This window comes from Lissotriton helveticus, chromosome 4_1, assembly GCF_964261635.1.
Source record: "Lissotriton helveticus chromosome 4_1, aLisHel1.1, whole genome shotgun sequence".
Taxonomy (NCBI): Eukaryota; Metazoa; Chordata; class Amphibia; order Caudata; family Salamandridae; genus Lissotriton; species Lissotriton helveticus.
In genome coordinates this window covers 495,850,392-495,868,113 of record NC_136063.1, presented here as the reverse complement: position 1 = coordinate 495,868,113, position 17,722 = coordinate 495,850,392, and the positions used below count along the sequence as shown (strand labels likewise).

The 17,722-nt window shown below is 43.8% G+C and overlaps 1 protein-coding gene across 1 annotated transcript in view; it reads left to right on the top strand.

Moving 5' to 3' along the window:
• The window catches only part of E2F5 (E2F transcription factor 5), a 348,139-nt gene that overhangs the window by 138,563 nt on the left and 191,854 nt on the right, over positions 1 to 17,722 (top strand). The window lies entirely within an intron of this gene.

The window sequence follows — 17,722 nt, the reverse complement described above, 5'->3', positions numbered from 1 at the left end:
TCTATTCGAGTCGATACTTTAAGCAGAATGAAAACGGTGCTTCTTCAGACGCCGACCAGGCTCACGTCATCAAAAGAAACGTATGATCTCCTAGTCGCAAGGACGACTGCAGAGATTCACTCATTGTTATCAACTAATTCCCCCATACATTTCGCAGAAATCCTGAATGAAATCTTAAATATTTCTGATACCAGTGGAGTCTCAAATGTATTTAAGACTGTATTTTCGATGGCATTAACACCATTCAAAGCCATACTGGGTATTTTTCCAGACTTCGTCCATTCGATTTTTGGAGGAGTTCCCCTCATTTTGGGACTAATTGCAGGAATCCTATTCTTAGTCCTTATATTTCGTTATGGCAAACCATGTCACAGACAAAACACCTGCGACAAGGGAAGAAACAATCCGAGCCATTGGATACCGGGACCGGATATCAAAAATCCTGGGACTAACCCGGCTTAGAGACCTGAACATGACTTGGTTTCTTTCATTTCGACCAATGTGGCAAAGATGTGTTTTACCTGTATTAAGGTGCATGATGTGCGGAGAAGAATGCGTGTTGGACACCTGTCTGACGCTACAATCGGATGCGCCAATGGATGCAGAAACATTGTTGGGTCCGGTAAAGGCTCATGCATTGTGCTGCCCTCAACGGCTGCCAATCCTGATGACGGCATTCGTGCAAACTTCACCACTACGATTAAGGGGTAGTGAAGATCAAGATGAAAGCAGCATCGATCAGGTACAACCTTCTGTCAGCAATACTAATCAAAACGTCAATAGAGACGATCATGCACATGAATGCATGGTTACATCCTTTTCCGAATTAGTGGAACTATCACAGGAAGCTGTTGACAGCTTTTTCAGCAGTCTCAACGATATGATGTTCTCACCAGAGCAGAAATAATGACTCTTGAACAAGCTAGCACACGGCGTTCCCGACACCTTGAATTTGGCCTTCAACTTTAATAATAAAGTAGCAAGCTCCAGTTCACGGACAGCAATTTTTTAGGAGCCCCAAAATGTTTTTGTTAAATTTTACGGGACACTTTTCTTCTGCTTAAAGTAAGAACTATTCTTAGAGAACTAATTTCTATTTTTAGAAACTTCATAGACATTAGCTGCCCGCTGGTATGTTTATAATTATTTTTGAACTGTGATGAAGTGGTCTCGAACCTTTCTTCTGTATTAAGAGCCATTTCATGTGTAATTCTCATATTCAATTACTAATAATGTATACATATGCGTGATTAATTTAGCATTATTCTACTGCTTGAGTGCATATAGTACATATGACTATTTTTTTCCCCGTATGTTACATAATTTCGAAATGCATTATATGTATTTTGGGGTGGTAAGGTATACACGATACTCTACAGTATGTTTTACTATGCCTAGATTAGTAAATATGGCCATAGTTAGCGTGGAGTGGGTGTGATGTATTCCTATAGGTTCTGTATCGATCCCCCTATTCCTGACCCTATTCTGGTTAACGAGTTAACTAGCAGCCATCCCATGATGCAGAAACCGTTATCTGATTACGCCAGACCACGGCACAGGAGCGCGTTATCTGATTAGGTCATAACGCTTGCCATCTAATTAGGCAAGCAATATTCCTCCAGCCCCTGATAAGGCATACGGAGTTCTCAAAACAAATCAAACCTATGACAACCTGGGAAAAACCCTGCGGCCATTGTTTTGATTTCACCGAGAACTTCAGTAAAAGAATGCGCTAACGACCAGCTCGTATGACATCCTTATTGACGTATCTATGTCCATCCTTACGTCAATCTCAGCACCTTACAGGTATAAATATTACCGATATTGCCTTAAGCAAACACACGCGGTGGTGACGAGATCGGAGCAGCGAGACTTCCCGAAGCCCAGCAGAGAGCGAAGCCCACTAGCTGCCCCGCCTTCCTGACGCGCTGAGAACGAGACGCTGCTTTCTCCTGCCGAGAAATCCAGCTCCGGCGCTTCCGAGCAGCCCTTGCAGGCAGCCTGGAATATCGAGACCAAAGACGAGAGATACCATCCCTCAACCATCCTAAATTCAAGGTACAGAACTGAATAACCCCTTTCAGAGAATTCTTGAGTCAGTCACTTGGCAAAACAAACTTAACTTAAAACTGTTACTTTCTATCCCCGCCCACGTATTAGGCTTAGGTCAGGTACACTCGGGTAGGCGTAGTTAGAAGCACCAGTTGAGTACGATTAGTCAAATGCTTATATGTATATATCTATTTTATCCATTTTAAACCACCATATGGCTTAGAAACCATATAAATGTTTTTACAGTATTATTTTATACCTCTGCTTTTATTGTATGCACTTTACTTAACCATAAGTATTGCAATAATATCGATTCATTTCTCTTGTACAAGAAGAGAGACTGATCAATAAATAACATCTTTTATTGAACACGCTCGTCTCTTCCTTTTCTCTACAATCTGGTGAAACTAAGAATGCACTGAACTGACTGAGTAAAATAAGTTGTCTTTTGTTTTCACACGACTCTAGAGATACACTCTTGATTAGGGGAGAGCAAAGTTGTCATGTTCTATGGTTGTCAGAAACGAAATCCCTTCTTGTCTATCCAGGGAGGTTCAACTCCTCCTTGTCTATTCGAGAAAGTTTCTAGTGAACTCTGAGCTAGCTGGCAAACCCAAAACTTTAAGTCTAATATCGACAGTAGAAGACCTAGTTAACGTCTGGTCTAGGTCTATACTATTGGAGGTATTATTCCAATGCGCAGAGCCTATTGGGATAATAGGAACTACACTACAACAGTTTCTAAAGACCTTACCATTACAATGCCAAGCTACAACTTATCACTCAAAGACTTCCTCCTCGTATCCCTATACCTATCCCCTTGCAAATTCCTAAACAAGACCAAAGTCAAACTACTGGACCTGCTGACTACAATTGCAATTAAACAAATAACCACTTAATGGAAAGAGACAAATCACTTTTTTTTCACAGCGGTGCAATGCAATCTGGTTCATCCACAGAATGGAAATTAAATTAGCTAAAATGGACCCCAAAGCATGCACTTATGAGAACTAGGATCTCAATTTGCTGTTTCATTTACCAACATAAATTGGCCTGATATGAACTGTGAACAGAATCTGTCTTATGTCTCCTTACGCATTCTTCCCCTTAGTTTCTTTCTTGTTTTATTTAAGATGCTGATGACATGCTGAATACTTTTATTTGATTTAGTTTTTAAATTTCAATAAAAAAATCTTAATAGGAAAATCTTCTAACTTTGAGACAGGTTCACAAAGGCATTTAGGAATATGAGAAATATTACTTCATAAAAAGTGTTCCAAAATGCTCAACTCCCTATTAAAGAGCAACGAGTATAATCCTTTCATTTTCTACTAATTGTATCTAAATATTCCCTTAATATTTCTATATATTCCCTATTAAGATGTTTTCTGGCCAAGTCACAAAACCATCTACGATTGTCAAGTAGTGCTACCGCAGAGTTGCTTCACACAAATGCCTTTGTGAATCTGGCCACTAGGTACTCTCAAATAGCGCATGCAATTTCATGAATGACAAAAGGACACCCAGTTGCACCCCTGAAATTACAATTTAGCCACATGTTGCGCACACACATGCCCCAAGGGCATGTGTGTGTATAACATGGGACTTTGCAATTTACCATCACCTTTCAATTGACGGTAATTTGTGATTCTTAATTGCAAAATCAGAATTTATTTTTCTTTAATGCATTGCATTTAAGGTTAATTAGCGATTTTTGCATTTCGGATGCTGCATCTCAAAATACCAGTCGAGAAAGGGGCAGATTTGCAGAATCTGCCCCTTTGCGACCGGTATTTTGTTTGATGCTTCTGTACCTTAGTCTTCTGTTGGAGATTTGTATATAGCTTGAGCTGTTTGAGCAAAGCCATCGCTTGCATTATATAAAACTATCTTCAAAAGAAACCATCTAGTTTGACTTTAAGTAACCGCTTTTAGTAACAAAGAATCTCTTCAAATTGAAATGACTGGAATATAATTTTTACTGTATTTCCGCATTATTTCCTTGTGTCCATTTGCTATTCCATTGCTGTTGCCTGTGTAATTGTTCTGTATACTACGTATCCCCTCCATATTTCTTCAGACTTCCATTCGTGCCACTTTTAGCTATCCATTCTGAATTCTGAGGGCCCTGCCAGTCTTGCCCCTCTGGCAAATCGCTCCCTTTTAACTTTAGATGCTATGATATATCACCTAGCTAGTCCCTATCTAACTAGGGACAGAGACAGAGAGACAGACAGAGACAGAGAGACAGAGAGAGAGACAGAGAGACAGAGAGACTGAGAGAGAGAGAGAGACTGAGAGAGAGAGAGACTGAGAGAGAGAGAGAGACTGAGAGAGAGAGAGAGAGAGAGACTGAGAGACAGACAGAGAGAGAGAGAGAGAGAGAGACTGAGAGAGAGAGAGACTGAGAGACTGAGAGAGAGAGACTGAGACTTACCTCTGTATGTTATCTACTCACAGCTAATGGTGTAGGTTTTCGCTCCTATAGAATATTTGTGCACTTCTGTGTGTGACAATTGTGAGTTTCTTTACCCAATACTTTAGATATAGCTTTTTGGAGTAAAGAAGCCTGTGCGCCATCCAATCAAAAGGCCAGGATGATTAATGATTTGCGTCTTTTTGCAGTCTCAAAAAAGTCAAATTCATTACTGACTTTATACTTTAGCTGCTACTGCTCTAGACAAAATGTGATCTCTTATCCTGTATTCTGCAGAGTTAGCCAGCATCGTTTGAGAATGCTTAGTGACCTTTGGGACATAGGAGGAAAAACAAAATGTTTGAGTTATTGCCAAATTACATGAAAGCACAAGCAACACCAACATTTATATTACATTTTCAATAACTTTGATCAGGTTTATGCTACCTTCAATGTGTACCATAAATCCCACAAACTGTAGAAATCTTCTGGAACAATTGTCATGCTTTTCTTGTTTTTTCTTAATCAGTTGTATTTACTTCAGTGTTCAGTATTCATACGTCTTTATTCGAGATATTTCATCATAAAAGAAATCATAAGTAAAATATCTACATTTTGGTATAAAAATCTTCATATGTAAAAACAAATACTTAAAATCACTGTATGCTTTGACAATGTTAAAAAACATGATGCCCCAGATAAGGAGCTTTTTTAATTAAGTATGCTCTAGTAGTCATTGAGTGATCTCCAGCACACAGATAGATGCTCTATTTGGTGATGTGGACATATCATACTTATTCATAAAACATAATTAAATAGACAGAATCAGACATACTACCTATAGTAAAATTAAAAGTCGATCAACTCCCAAGTGGGAACCTTGTTCTAATAAGCCAAGTCCTACCCAAAAACTTTGCCACAGCTATGGTCACAATCTCAGATGTGTTAGTTCTTAAGAGCCATAGCGCCTCTGCACTCACCCTTGTTCTCAACTTGGAGCAAATTGGTTTTAACCATTTGCTCCGTGGGGCATGATATGCAGGGCAGGCAAAAAAGATATGGTCTATCGATTCTTGTTCATCCCTGCACCAAGGGGAATACTCAGAAGACTGGCCACGCCATGTGTTAGTAAAACTCCTAACCGGTAATGTGCCAACTCTAAACTGATGGTAGAGTTTTCTGTCATTACTTCTGGTAATGGCGTCCCAATAATCCTCTAAAAGGGGGTCAAGTTTGTGGACCAGGAACCTGCCAGTCAATGTAGAAGACTTTGACTGGGCTACAATTTGGGTTCTAATGGATACCCAATAAAGTTCTTTAAATTGTTTTTTTGAGGGGAAAACATTATTTCTTGGGGCCGTCCATCAGAAACTAAGGCCCATGTTTCCCAGCAAGAACTTGACAACTTTAAACCAAGGAAGATTACTAGAGCCCACTATTGATCTCAAGTCTAGGATCTTATTAGCAAAGATGGTCAGTTCCGGAGTTGTCCAAAGTCTCCTCCACAATGCTATCATCCTGTACCGTGCTACATCTACAATTGAGAGGCAGCCCAAATCAAGCATTAAGGGTTTTATCGGAGTAGATTGCGGGAGACCAACCAAATTTCGTAGGAATTTGTTTTGGATTCTGGCCAATTGGGAAAGATCAGAGGAACCCCAAAGGTCCGCACCATATAGGATAGCAGAACTTATTTTAGCCTCGTAAATTTTTAACACCGGCGCTATCCTTTTGGTTTGTGACATTCTTTGCTCTTTGATTAAGCACCCTGTCAGTCTAGCGAATTTTAGGCAGAGGGCATCAAGTTGTGGTTTCCATTTTGTCCTATGCTCTAGGACTACCCCAAGATAAGTCATTACCTCCACTTGCTCTAGTTCAATGCCATTCTTACTGACGTGACTCTTTATTGGCTTATTTTTAGTTAGGACCATAAATTTAGTTTTGCTCACGTTCACCTGCAGATCATTAAGTTTACAGAAAACCTCAAACGTATTTATCGCGGACTGGAGACCCTTTTGAGTTTTCGAAAGAATAAGGGTGTCATCTGCGAAGATAAGAAAAGGGAACTTTGTACCACCGAGTGTGGGTGCATCGGTAGGAGAATCTACAAAGTGCTGTACTACTTGATTAATAGAAAGAAGGAACTGGGTCGGGGCAAGTACGCATCCTTGCCGAACTCCACGGTTAACTGGAAATCGTTCGGTTACCTGGCCCTGTCTGCCCCATCTCACCCTGGCAAAATTTTCCTCATGTAAGCGTATTACTAAATTCAAGAGTTCGCGTGGCATACCCATTTTACCTAAGGCAGCTCATAGTTTTGCTCTAGGGACAAGGTCGAAGGCGGACTTGAGGTCCACAAACGCTGCGTAAATGGTTCCTCCGCCCAGGTACACCACCTTCCAATATATCAGAAGAAATCTGAGCACTTGATCTACTGTGCTGATGCTAGTTCTAAATCCAGCTTGCATAGGCGAAAGGATGTTCTCGTTATCAACCCAATCCTGAACTTTTGCCAATAACATTCTGGATACAAGTTTCTGGATAGCGTCTATTAAACTTATGGGGCGGTAATTACCTGGGGCAGAACGATCCCCCTTTTTAGGTTTCGCTGGAGGGCGGAGCTCTTAGCTCCGCCTCCAGAGAAATCTCTTGATTTCCAGTAAGGAGAATGGAATACGCCCCCCTGTCCCATTGGCTAGCTCCATAAATGGAGGCTAGCCATTGGAACAGAGATCTGTCCGTCAAGGCCGGACCAGATTCGGGGGCGTTCCCGAGATTTTTTCCCAGGGCGGAGTTACGTTTTTTCCCGTTCCCTCCCCTTTCACTGATGCGCTGTCCCCTCGCTGTCCTGTGCACGTTTCCCGCCGTCCGTGTCCTCTCCCGCCCCCTCCCGCCGTCCGTGTCCTCTCCCGCCCCCTCCCGCCGTCCGTGTCCACTCCCGCCCCCTCCCGCCGTCCGTGTCCACTCCCGCCCGCCGTCCGTGTCCACTCCCGCCCCGATTGATGGTGATCTAGAGCCGGTGCCCACCCGGCATTTGCCCGTAAAAATCAGCCCCCGCCTGCCTACCTAAGGAGAAGGGCCGCTGCGCTGCCCGCAGCGACCCGGAAGTGGTTGGCCGGCCGGCCAATCCCAGCGCGGCCGGCCGGAAGTGCCCGCCCCCGCAGCCCGGGGGGAAGAAAGAAGAAGCATGGCGGCCGGTTTGCAGGGCTCCCGTGATGCGAGGGAGCCCTGCTGCATCTAGGAGAGCCCAGGAGGAGAGGAACCCCGCCCGCGGCCCCAAAGCGACCGCCGGAGGAGTGCTGCAGGGAGCAAGGCTCCCGTGTGAGGAGGAGAGCCCCGCCCGCCAGAAGACAGTCGGTGAGTGCGGGTGCATACGTTTTTATAGACAATGTGTATTCCAGTGGCCAATCCTACATCTTGTTCTCGATTTAAGTCTGCATTTAACCACACTTTGTTTTCCCCATTTTTTCTGTAATTATCCATATTTCTGTTTTGTTAGTGTAAAAATTAAACTGCAACTCGTATATTTCCACATGTAACAACTACATGTGTCCTCATACTCGAGTGCCTAAGCGGTGTTAGCAGTACATAATTGCGACATGCAATACAATATAATATACTCATCTGGACACAATAACCTTGTCGGACACCTTAAATGGCAGCATACCCAACTTAATTAAGAGAATTATTCTCTTTTTTCTGTAACTCTCCTGCCGCAATCTGCACAGCTACTGGCCAGGCAGTCATGTTTGATGGCACTGAGAATTACTGAAAGGAAGACATAGACTGTGACTGTGGACTGCCTCCTTGAGCTACAGTCTGCAGTCTCAGCACATCACTGCAACCATGCTCTGCATGTATTTACAGTAAACGTTCTTTAACACCAATTGAATGTGTTACAGTAAATATGTTCCCTCTGTCAGAGACATAAACAAGCAACAAAGGTAAGAAACAGAGCCACCACACAATTATAACTGGCTCGCAATGACCTTAAATAGACACCGGGCGTTAAGCTCGAGTTTTCTACGTCGTCACTCAAAACCTGGAGGCGGAAACACCTCGAGTTATTCACTTTTTAACCCAGCTTCAGCTTTACATCATATGTCCGCTCAATCACCTGCCCCTGTTTCAACATCCATATAAGCACATAATGGAAGAGTCTTACAAAACACGGCATCCCCTAAAAAAACACCTGGCCTCCTATCAACCACACCTCTGCCAGTGCAAGTCTCCATTGACCTATGCTGACCGGGCAAGGGGGCATGTGGTGTAACAACAGCTATGTCCAAGATCAACCGCCTCCCTCAAGTCTGTGGGGACCCAGGAGAGGCGGTAGAAGGCAAGATAGGCCATCAGCCACCATTTGTCCAACGCTTAGATCTCTGGACACCCGGGGTAAGACAGCAGGACACAGGAGAAGGAAGGTCTTCCTCAGATGACATCAGAAAAGTGGGTAACAACTTCGGTTTTCCTTCTTTACGTCTAAGCATCAGAAAACTAGATTTTGAACAGTTATTCCCAACAAGCACTGGCGTTGCCAATAGGTTTCGCATTTGGAAAGTTGGAGCTATTGGTTTTTGTAAATGACATTTTATATTTATATATCGTTATTGGCATTGTCAATAACAATATATAAATATAAAATGTCATTTACAAAACCAATAGCTCCAACTTTCCAAATGCGAAACCTATTGGCAACGCCAGTGCTTGTTTAACAATTGGTAGGATTTCAGCCCCTTTCCAAGAGTCTGGAATCCTAGCCCCATTTGCAATAAAGGTCATATTTAAATAAATCGGCCGGGATACAATCCATGCCTGGGGCTTTACTGGCCTGAACCAATCCCAAGGCCTGCTCTGTATCTTTATTCACGAACACTAGTGGCGGGCATGACATTAGAGTCATGGGTGCAGGAGGGACCACGCCCCGCTCAGCCTCTTGCTCTGAGTCCCCAAATTGGGACGCAAAATACTCCACCCATTTCTCGGCAGGTACGTGATTTGCCGGAATTTGCGAATCATGATTTCCACCCCATTTTACCACCTGCCAAAACTTGATCTGATTTGTTGACCTACTTGCTTTGTATAAATCCTACTAACGACTATCATCCCAAGCTCTTTTAGCCTCCCTTTGGGTTTTCTTATATACAACCCTAGCATGTCTAATATCCATTACCACCCTCGATTTAATCGCTTTGACTAGGGAGCTGTAAGCCAATCGACATGATTTATTGTACCATTTTTTCCCCGGTAGCGGGGCTAGCACTAGCCCGGGTTTAGGGGGTTTGGTGAGGAGAGCTTTCAGATTTACAAAGAGCTGCTCATGGAGCTCTATCGAGTGATCAGGCCGCCCTGGGTGATTAGCCTGTGCCTCTAACTCACCCAGAGTCGATAAGACTTCATTAGTTATCCTATCAAGGATTACGGGGTCTTCAATAACCTTATTCCAGTGGACCCTACGCCTGCCATTGCCTAAGATGGCGTCAGCTGTAACACACCTAGTAATACTACTACACCCAGAGTTAGCTTCTAGTTTAAGACTTAAAACCAAAGGGTTATGGTCACTCTCAGGGCATACAAGAATAGTCATATCATCCAGTAGTGACCAAAACTCTATTTTTATTAGGATGTAGTCAATACGACTAGAGCTGATGCCATTGTCAAAGGTTGGGCGGCCAATTTTATCAGAAAGGGAGCGGCCGTTTATGGCTCTCAGCCCCCACTCAAGACACAGTCCCAGCCATTGAAGGGCTGCCTCTGTCCCCCTCTTGATGGGATTTAAGGCGAGATGTGGGACATTCCAAAGTGAGTCTTCTTCAATGTAAATGTCTTCTACCTCACACAAAAAAGGTTCGAAGGTACAATTAAAATCCCCGGCCACTATTATGAACTTTTCCCTCCCAATAGAGTTGAGGAATAAGTCTAAGTTATCAATAATGGCGGGTGACCTCCCTCCAGGCAGGCCACGGGCATAAATATTTATAATGAAGATTTCCTTGTGATCTTCCCTGCCAAGCTTGATCACAAGTATATCGGGGTTTTCCACTAACACTTTGGTGGGCCTATAGCTAAGGGACTGCCTCACCCAAATTGTTAAACCTCCTGAGGCTCTACCTTTTTTTCCCCGAATCGCGGGTTTAGAGAAGTTTAGATACCCCAATCGAAAAATTGGATCGGGTGCCCATGTTTCTTGGAAAATTAAGATGTCGTAGGCCTCAATAAAGTCTGCCCACTCTCCTAGATCTAGTTTCCCTTTTCAGCCAGCAATATGAAACAATTTTAAATTGGGGGTCCTGGAGATACGATTGGCTTGATTCAGAGGACTCCAGGGTAGTACCTATTAGCCTCTCCCCCATAATCTGAGGCACTCTAGCTGGGGAGTCACTAAGCGCAGGGACCACGGAAGAAGTCACAGCCCTAATTACCTCGTTATGTTTCACCATAGCTATTCGCTTAGGCCCGCATTGTGCCAGATCACTATTACTGGCCACCCCAACCTCAGGTAGACAAATTTCCATGGTACCCCTACTGGGTCTCTTGGGCGGTTTTGAGTGTCCACGGCTACCCAGGAGTCAGTCGACTCCCTCTAGGCCTGAGAGAGGCTCAAACCTATTAAACAGTGATGGAAATTGTGGGAAGTGTGTAGTCCATTATACATAACAACAAAAATGACCGGTCTTATGTGTTGCTGTACTAGTAACTGAGAAAAAAGGACTCATGCAAATAAGAGTTACAACTGGCTGAGATATTCCCATCAGACCACCCGTTGGCGGAGTCTCATCATATGGGGTATTTGTTTAATCCATCCAACCTACCGCCTAGGCCATCAACTGATGGTGCGGATATGGATGTGGAATAGAAACTCTTGCCAAATTGTTACTCAAAGGGTAGTGCTCAAGGGTGTATAGTGCAGTGCTGTGGTGAAGACTTAAAATTAACGACTCAGACAAGAAAAATATTTAATAGGATTTGTCTGAGTGCCAAGGTTAAAATCACGCCCGGTAGTCTAAACATATAACCACACTGTGGCGCTGTGCAGGACGGTCGACATGTTTCAGCCAAATTGGAAGTTTTTATCCGGCTTTCGTCAGGACCTAGATGATAAGCTACTGCAACCTGATAAAGTGAAGTGCATAAGTGTAACTGAAAATTAGGTGCCAAAATTATATCAGAATACTTATATCTACCAGGAACCTGGAGCCCCAATGTTCGCATGGAAGAAATGCATTCTATCTTAATCCTGTTGAAAAAAAGCACAAGAAAAATACATATTCACATGTAGAGCCATATTATATTCACAAGAAACTGTACAGGCAACACATCAAACAGAAGTAGATTGTACTCTGTTTGTTCAAGAGTGAACTCACTCTTTCACAGAGGAGAAAGATAACCTAGCTGTGAATACTCACCGCGCATTGCGTGGGAAATGACCTCACCTCACCCGGCGACCGCTCGGGAATATGAGGCCCCGCTCTAAGGTACAAAAGGAACAAGCATTTACAATGCAATGGTCTCGGCAATATTATAGGTAGAGCTATTGGAATTGCTCATTATTTTTTTATCTGTTTTGTATCCCTAAATAAATGGCATTGTCATTTGTATTGGCATTAGCTTTGTATTTTGCATATGTGATACCTATTGCATTAGCAGAGAGTGAGGTAGTGAGATAGAGAGAGCGAGTGAGGTATTGAAATAGAGAGAGTGAGGTAGTGAGAGAGAGTGAGGTAGATAGAGAGTGAGGTAGTAAAGAGTGAGGTAGAGGGATGTTGTGAGGTAGTGAGATATAAGCATAGAGTGATGTTGTGATGTAGTGAGATAGAGAAAGAGGTAGTGAAAGAGAGTGAAAGTGAGTTAGTGAGATAGAAAGAGTGAGGCAGTGAGAGAGAGTGATTGAGGTAGTGAGTTAGAGAAAGAGAGTGACGTGAGCTAGAGAGTGAGGTAGTGAGAGAGTGAGGTAGTGATGTTTTGAGAGAGAAGTTGTGAGATAGTGAGATAGAGTGGAATAGTGAGGTAGAGAGTTATGTAGTGAGAGATAGGTAGATAGAGAGTGAGGTAGTGAGAGACAGAGAAAGTGAGGTAGTGAAAGAGTGAGGTAGAGGGATGTTCTGAGGTAGTGAGAGAAACAGTGAGTGAGTTTGTGAGGTAGTGAGATAGAGAGAGAGTGAGGTAGTGAAAGAGAGTGAAAGTGACTTAGTGAGATAGAAAGAGAGAGAGTGAGGTAGTGAGAGAGAGTGAGGTAGATAGAGTGAGGTAGTGAGACAGAGAGAGTGAGGTAGTGAAAGAGTGAGTTAGTGATGGAGAGTGATTTTTGGTGGTAGGGAGATAGAAACAATGAGTGATGTTGTGACGTAGTGAGATAGAGAAGGATTGAGGTAGTGTAAGAGAGAGTGAAAGTGACTTAGTGAGATAGAAAGAGAGAGTTAGTGAGATAGAGAGTGACGTAGTGAGTTGGAGAGAGCGAGTGAACTTGTGAGCTAGTGAGATAGAGAGTGAGTCAGCGAGAGAGTGTTGTAGTTATTTTTTGAGTGAGTGACTTGTGTTATAGTTAGGTAGTGAGAGTGATATCGAAATAGAGTGATGGTATGGAGAGAGTTAGTGAGAGAGTGAGATAGTTTTATAGATATAATTTGAGTAGTGATGTAGTTATTTTTGTTTTGTGGGAGAGTGAAGTAGATATAGAGTGAGGGTGAGAGTTGTTGTGCTGTATTGAGATAGAAACAGAGCGATGTTGTGAAGTAGTGAGCTAGAGAGAGAGTGAGGTAGTGTATGAGAGAGTGAAAGTGAGTTAGTGTATTTGAGAGAGAGAGTGCGGTAGTGAGATAGAGAGAGTGAAGTAGTGAGTTAGAGAGAGAGTGAAGTTGTGGGGTAGTGAGAGAGTGATGTAGTGAACTTTAGAGAGAGTGTGTCGTGATATAGTGAGAGAGATAGTGAGATAGAAATAGAGTGAGGTAGTATATAGAGAGTGTGAGGTAGTGAGATAGAGAGTGAAGCAGTGAGTTAGAGAGAGAGTGAAGTTGTGAGGTAGTGAGAGAGTGTTGTAGTGAATTTGAGAGCCCTCTCTCCTCCTCCCTTCGAGGCTTTATTGCCATGGAGATGCCTTATTCTAGCTGTAACATCCACCACTACCTCAGATATAACAGGAACACAGACAATATAAATTATGCCCAACCCTCCTGGACGCAGGCTGGCGAGCAATTCTTGGAAATCGAAAAACCAAAACCCTTTTAAAATGGCATGAAATATTAAGTGGTAAGTGCTATCAAGCCAACAATTCAAACAATGCCACAAAAGGCAAAACATGAACAGAAAAAAAACACACATAGAACAGCGGCCTCTTATCGGTGTTATTTATGGGCGTGGTATAGCCATATTTGTTTTTCTGCCAGTCACCTTCTAAAAAGAAAATAGTTTTCACTAGCTTCTCTTATGTCAATTCTAACATCTCTTCCTTGTTACGCTGAAAGCAGTGTGCTCAGACTTGCACTACCAACACTGTGGGCCTGATGCAGGACCTGTCAGCATGTGAAGTGCCTTCCTTCATAAAGAGACATAGCACGGAAGTGTACTATTGGGAGGGTGGCGTCTGCTGTGCAACCATTCCTAGAGCACAGCCCACAAATGCCAGGATTATTAGCGCTGGCAACTGACTCAGGATATAAGAATACTACCATATAGAGAGGGCACAAAATACCCAAGAGTAAACAGTGGCTTGGTACACGTTAGTTAGCGTTAATTTTCTTATAGAAGCACAGCATATGACTTATGCCAAAGGGCGATTGCATTCCCAGGTTGGATGTTTAGTGCACCTACTTGGAGTTAAATATAATTTGACGCACACACTTGCATGAATGGTGTAGATTTACACACACCCCCACACACGTTTCAATGTGCGCACAAAAAGAATTTCAGAACGGTTCAGAGACAAAAATAAACTACGTAATTTCTGTTCACGTGTTGCACCGAACGTTTAAGTCTACACAGAAGCTTAAAAATCAGGGCTCGAGTCGGGGTACCACGCGGGTGGACGGCGTGCCCCCACTTATTTTACCGGGTGGACGCCGTCCCCCTTGCCCAAAAGTGCCATGAAGTATTCAAGAAGTACGCACCGCTTTTACTTTCAGGGTACGGCAATAACGAGCAAGTGTTCCATTTACATTTTGCACTTGACTTGATATCTGCCACCATATTGCGATGCGAAGTTGTTATCCGCCAGGTTATATTAGGTGCCAAGTGCAGCGGACTCCCTATAATAACAGGGGACTACTTTCGTGACGTCACTTCCTGTCGTGACGTCACTTCCTATGGCACCACCTAACTTGGGTGTCCCTCCACTTCTTTTTTTAGGACTTGTGCCCTGTTAAAAATTAGATATATTCTCATCGTACAGTCAACACCCGAATCTCTCGATTATGTCTGATCATTTGTCTGTGTCACACGCACGTACAGACCTTTTAGATATTTTGCGAGCTGTGCAATTTCTATTATTTTAAAGCTACACACCTATATGAGCTGTTGGCAGCCGATTAAATAGGGAGGAGTAGTAGAGTCAACCTGCATACATGGGCTAACGGTCAGTTGATGTAGAGTATCAGTGGCTAAAAAAAGAGTTTGCACTTTAAGGTAAACCTAACTCAGGGAACACTGTTCGCGGGAACCGAGATTCTAAACGCCTATTGATTAGCGCGTAAACAACGTTCTCGTTTTAGCGGGTGGGGTCCCCCGTCGCTTCGAAAGTGATCATATGAAGGGGGTCAATTCCCAGAGGGATAGGATTGTCGTATGAAGCGTGACCCGAGCTCCCAGGGAGTCCGGATGAAAAGGCTCTTGTAAGAATGTAAAACAATTATTTATCAGCGCTGGAGGAGCTACTGAGGATATTGAGGTCATGCAGGGGAGGCTAATAAAAGACAGAAAGGGTTAAAATAAAAATGAACACAGAGGCTTACTGTGAATGCCAATGCTTTAGGACGTTAAGAGTTATAACCAGGATGAACCTTGATCACTGCTTGGCAGCCTCAGCCCAGCCCATGGCACCTGACGGAGGGGGGGGGGGGTAATGGGGTTGAGCACTTTCAGCCCAATGGTTGCTGCACGCCTGTCTAGAGGTAATAAGACTCTCCCACCCCATGCTTTTTACTTTGAGACTTGTCAATAATACTGAACCAGGCACACGAATCGACCATCATATCAACATTCATACCATTCACAATCAGAAAACACTGTATCAGGGTTAATATTTTTTCCTTCTTCCTCTTCTTCTGTTATGATGTCAACTTTATTTATATGAAAGGCTTTGCACACCCTTCCAAATTCCCCTTTCATTTGCCTCTATAAAAATAATTGCAGTGGCATAACATTCATTACTCCCCCTGCCCCCCTCCTCCCTCCCCTGCAGCCCCTTCGGACCCCCGATGTCAATGCTGCCCCTCAGCACAGTACACTGCATCTGGAACCAAATTGATAGGTGGTGGGTTTTGGGGCCTCCATGTACTTTGCAGGGGGACCAAGTTTCATCCATGGCAGAACACCCCTTAAAAATGCTCACATGGTAGGAACTTCCACATCTAAACCAAGAAAGTTTCCTGTCTGACGTCTTACAGTAATTTTCTGTCATTGTCTTGAGGGTTGAGGTTTCACAGCATTTACTTCTGGTACCATTTCTGCTTTTCTGCATGCATTCAAATGTCTCAACATGATTTCTTATCTCCTGGACCAACATGAACACAAAAAACAGATTTCAAATTTCAGATGGCTGAACATGGTCCCATGCTCCGTGGACTTAAATTCGGGTCTGCAGCTCCTGTACAACAGAGATGACATGGGAACTTGGGGGATATCATGCCCCATTAGGTTACTTCAGTGGAGGGCTGTTTTCCACTTCCTGTGCGTATTTAATATCCAGAGACCTGAAAGTCACGCGGTCGGAAATATGAAATGGGCAACGGGTCACGGGACATTTGAAGGCCACGGAGATACTAAAGGGGGGATATTGGGCACACCACATGGCTAAAGGCCATTTTTAAAGAACACTAACTTGGAATGTCTGACCAACATTTTACAATCCTTGAAACGCGAGGACTGAAATGATGATTTTGAGAGTTCGAAAGGGTACGTTTCCATGACAAATGTGCGCCCATGTGTACTTGCGGTGGGGAATCCGGCTGTACTAAACTTAAAAGGTGATTTTAATGTATAGGGTGAATCAGTTTAGCGCAAAGAGTAATATTGAGGGGACAGCCTTCGAGGGTTATTAAGTTCACAGGGGAAATAAATAATTCCTCTACGTTTTTTTTCTCCAGTTAATTCATTGTTTTATATCTGACTTGTTACGTTATGATCCATAATATATCGGTGTTGTTTATTCATACATGGAAAAGTTCTGACAATGCTATATTGCGTTCCTGGAATCCCTACTTGTGATTTGCCGGCCCTCCTCGGAGGGGAGGGGCCTGTAGTTTTCACCTCGGTCACGCACCTCTCGACTCAGCTTCAAACCCCGGCGGGTGCAGCCGGGGCTGGGTTGAAAAGTTAAAGTTGAAAGTTTTTGCGCCGGTGCAGACAGCAGCGCCATCCCTCATCCGCGCCCTATAACGTCTGATCGCTGTTCTGATCTTCAATGCATGCAGGGCTTTTAGAGTGACACCTGGTGATACATTGGTGGCGAGGGGGCGGGGCGCCGAGGAGAAGGGGGTATTTGATCCCATTCCCAGACAGCGGAGCTTTGATCAGCTGGGTGAGACTGTAGCACCTCCGGGCAAACAGCCAAGGGGGAGGGGCTTTGAGCGAAGGCAGTTCAGGCCAGTGCTTCCGGGAAGACCGACAGGACACCCCTCAGCCACCCCCACCTACTGCGACTCGTCTATGTATACCAAGCCGCCGCTGAAGTTAGACATACATACGCCTGGTCACCATATGCCACCGCTGAGATGACACATACTAGGCGCTTTACCAAGGCACTGCAGAAATAGATGGCGGTGCTTCACCAAGCCACAGTTTAGATTACAGACACACGCTGTATAACAACAGCATACACTGAGACAATCTATGCATACGCCACAACCTTCAGTGTGAACAATACAACATGTGTGTTTTGTCCTACACCAAATCACTGCACGTGTTCTCCCCTCCCTCCGCTACAGTTTTCCCGCTCCAATGCTACTCTGAGGCGCGAGCGGCGGAAATTGTTCTTTGCAAAGTAACTGCTGAAAATACACGGAGAGCGGGAGGGGGCGAGAAACAGACAGGGGGAAGAAGGCA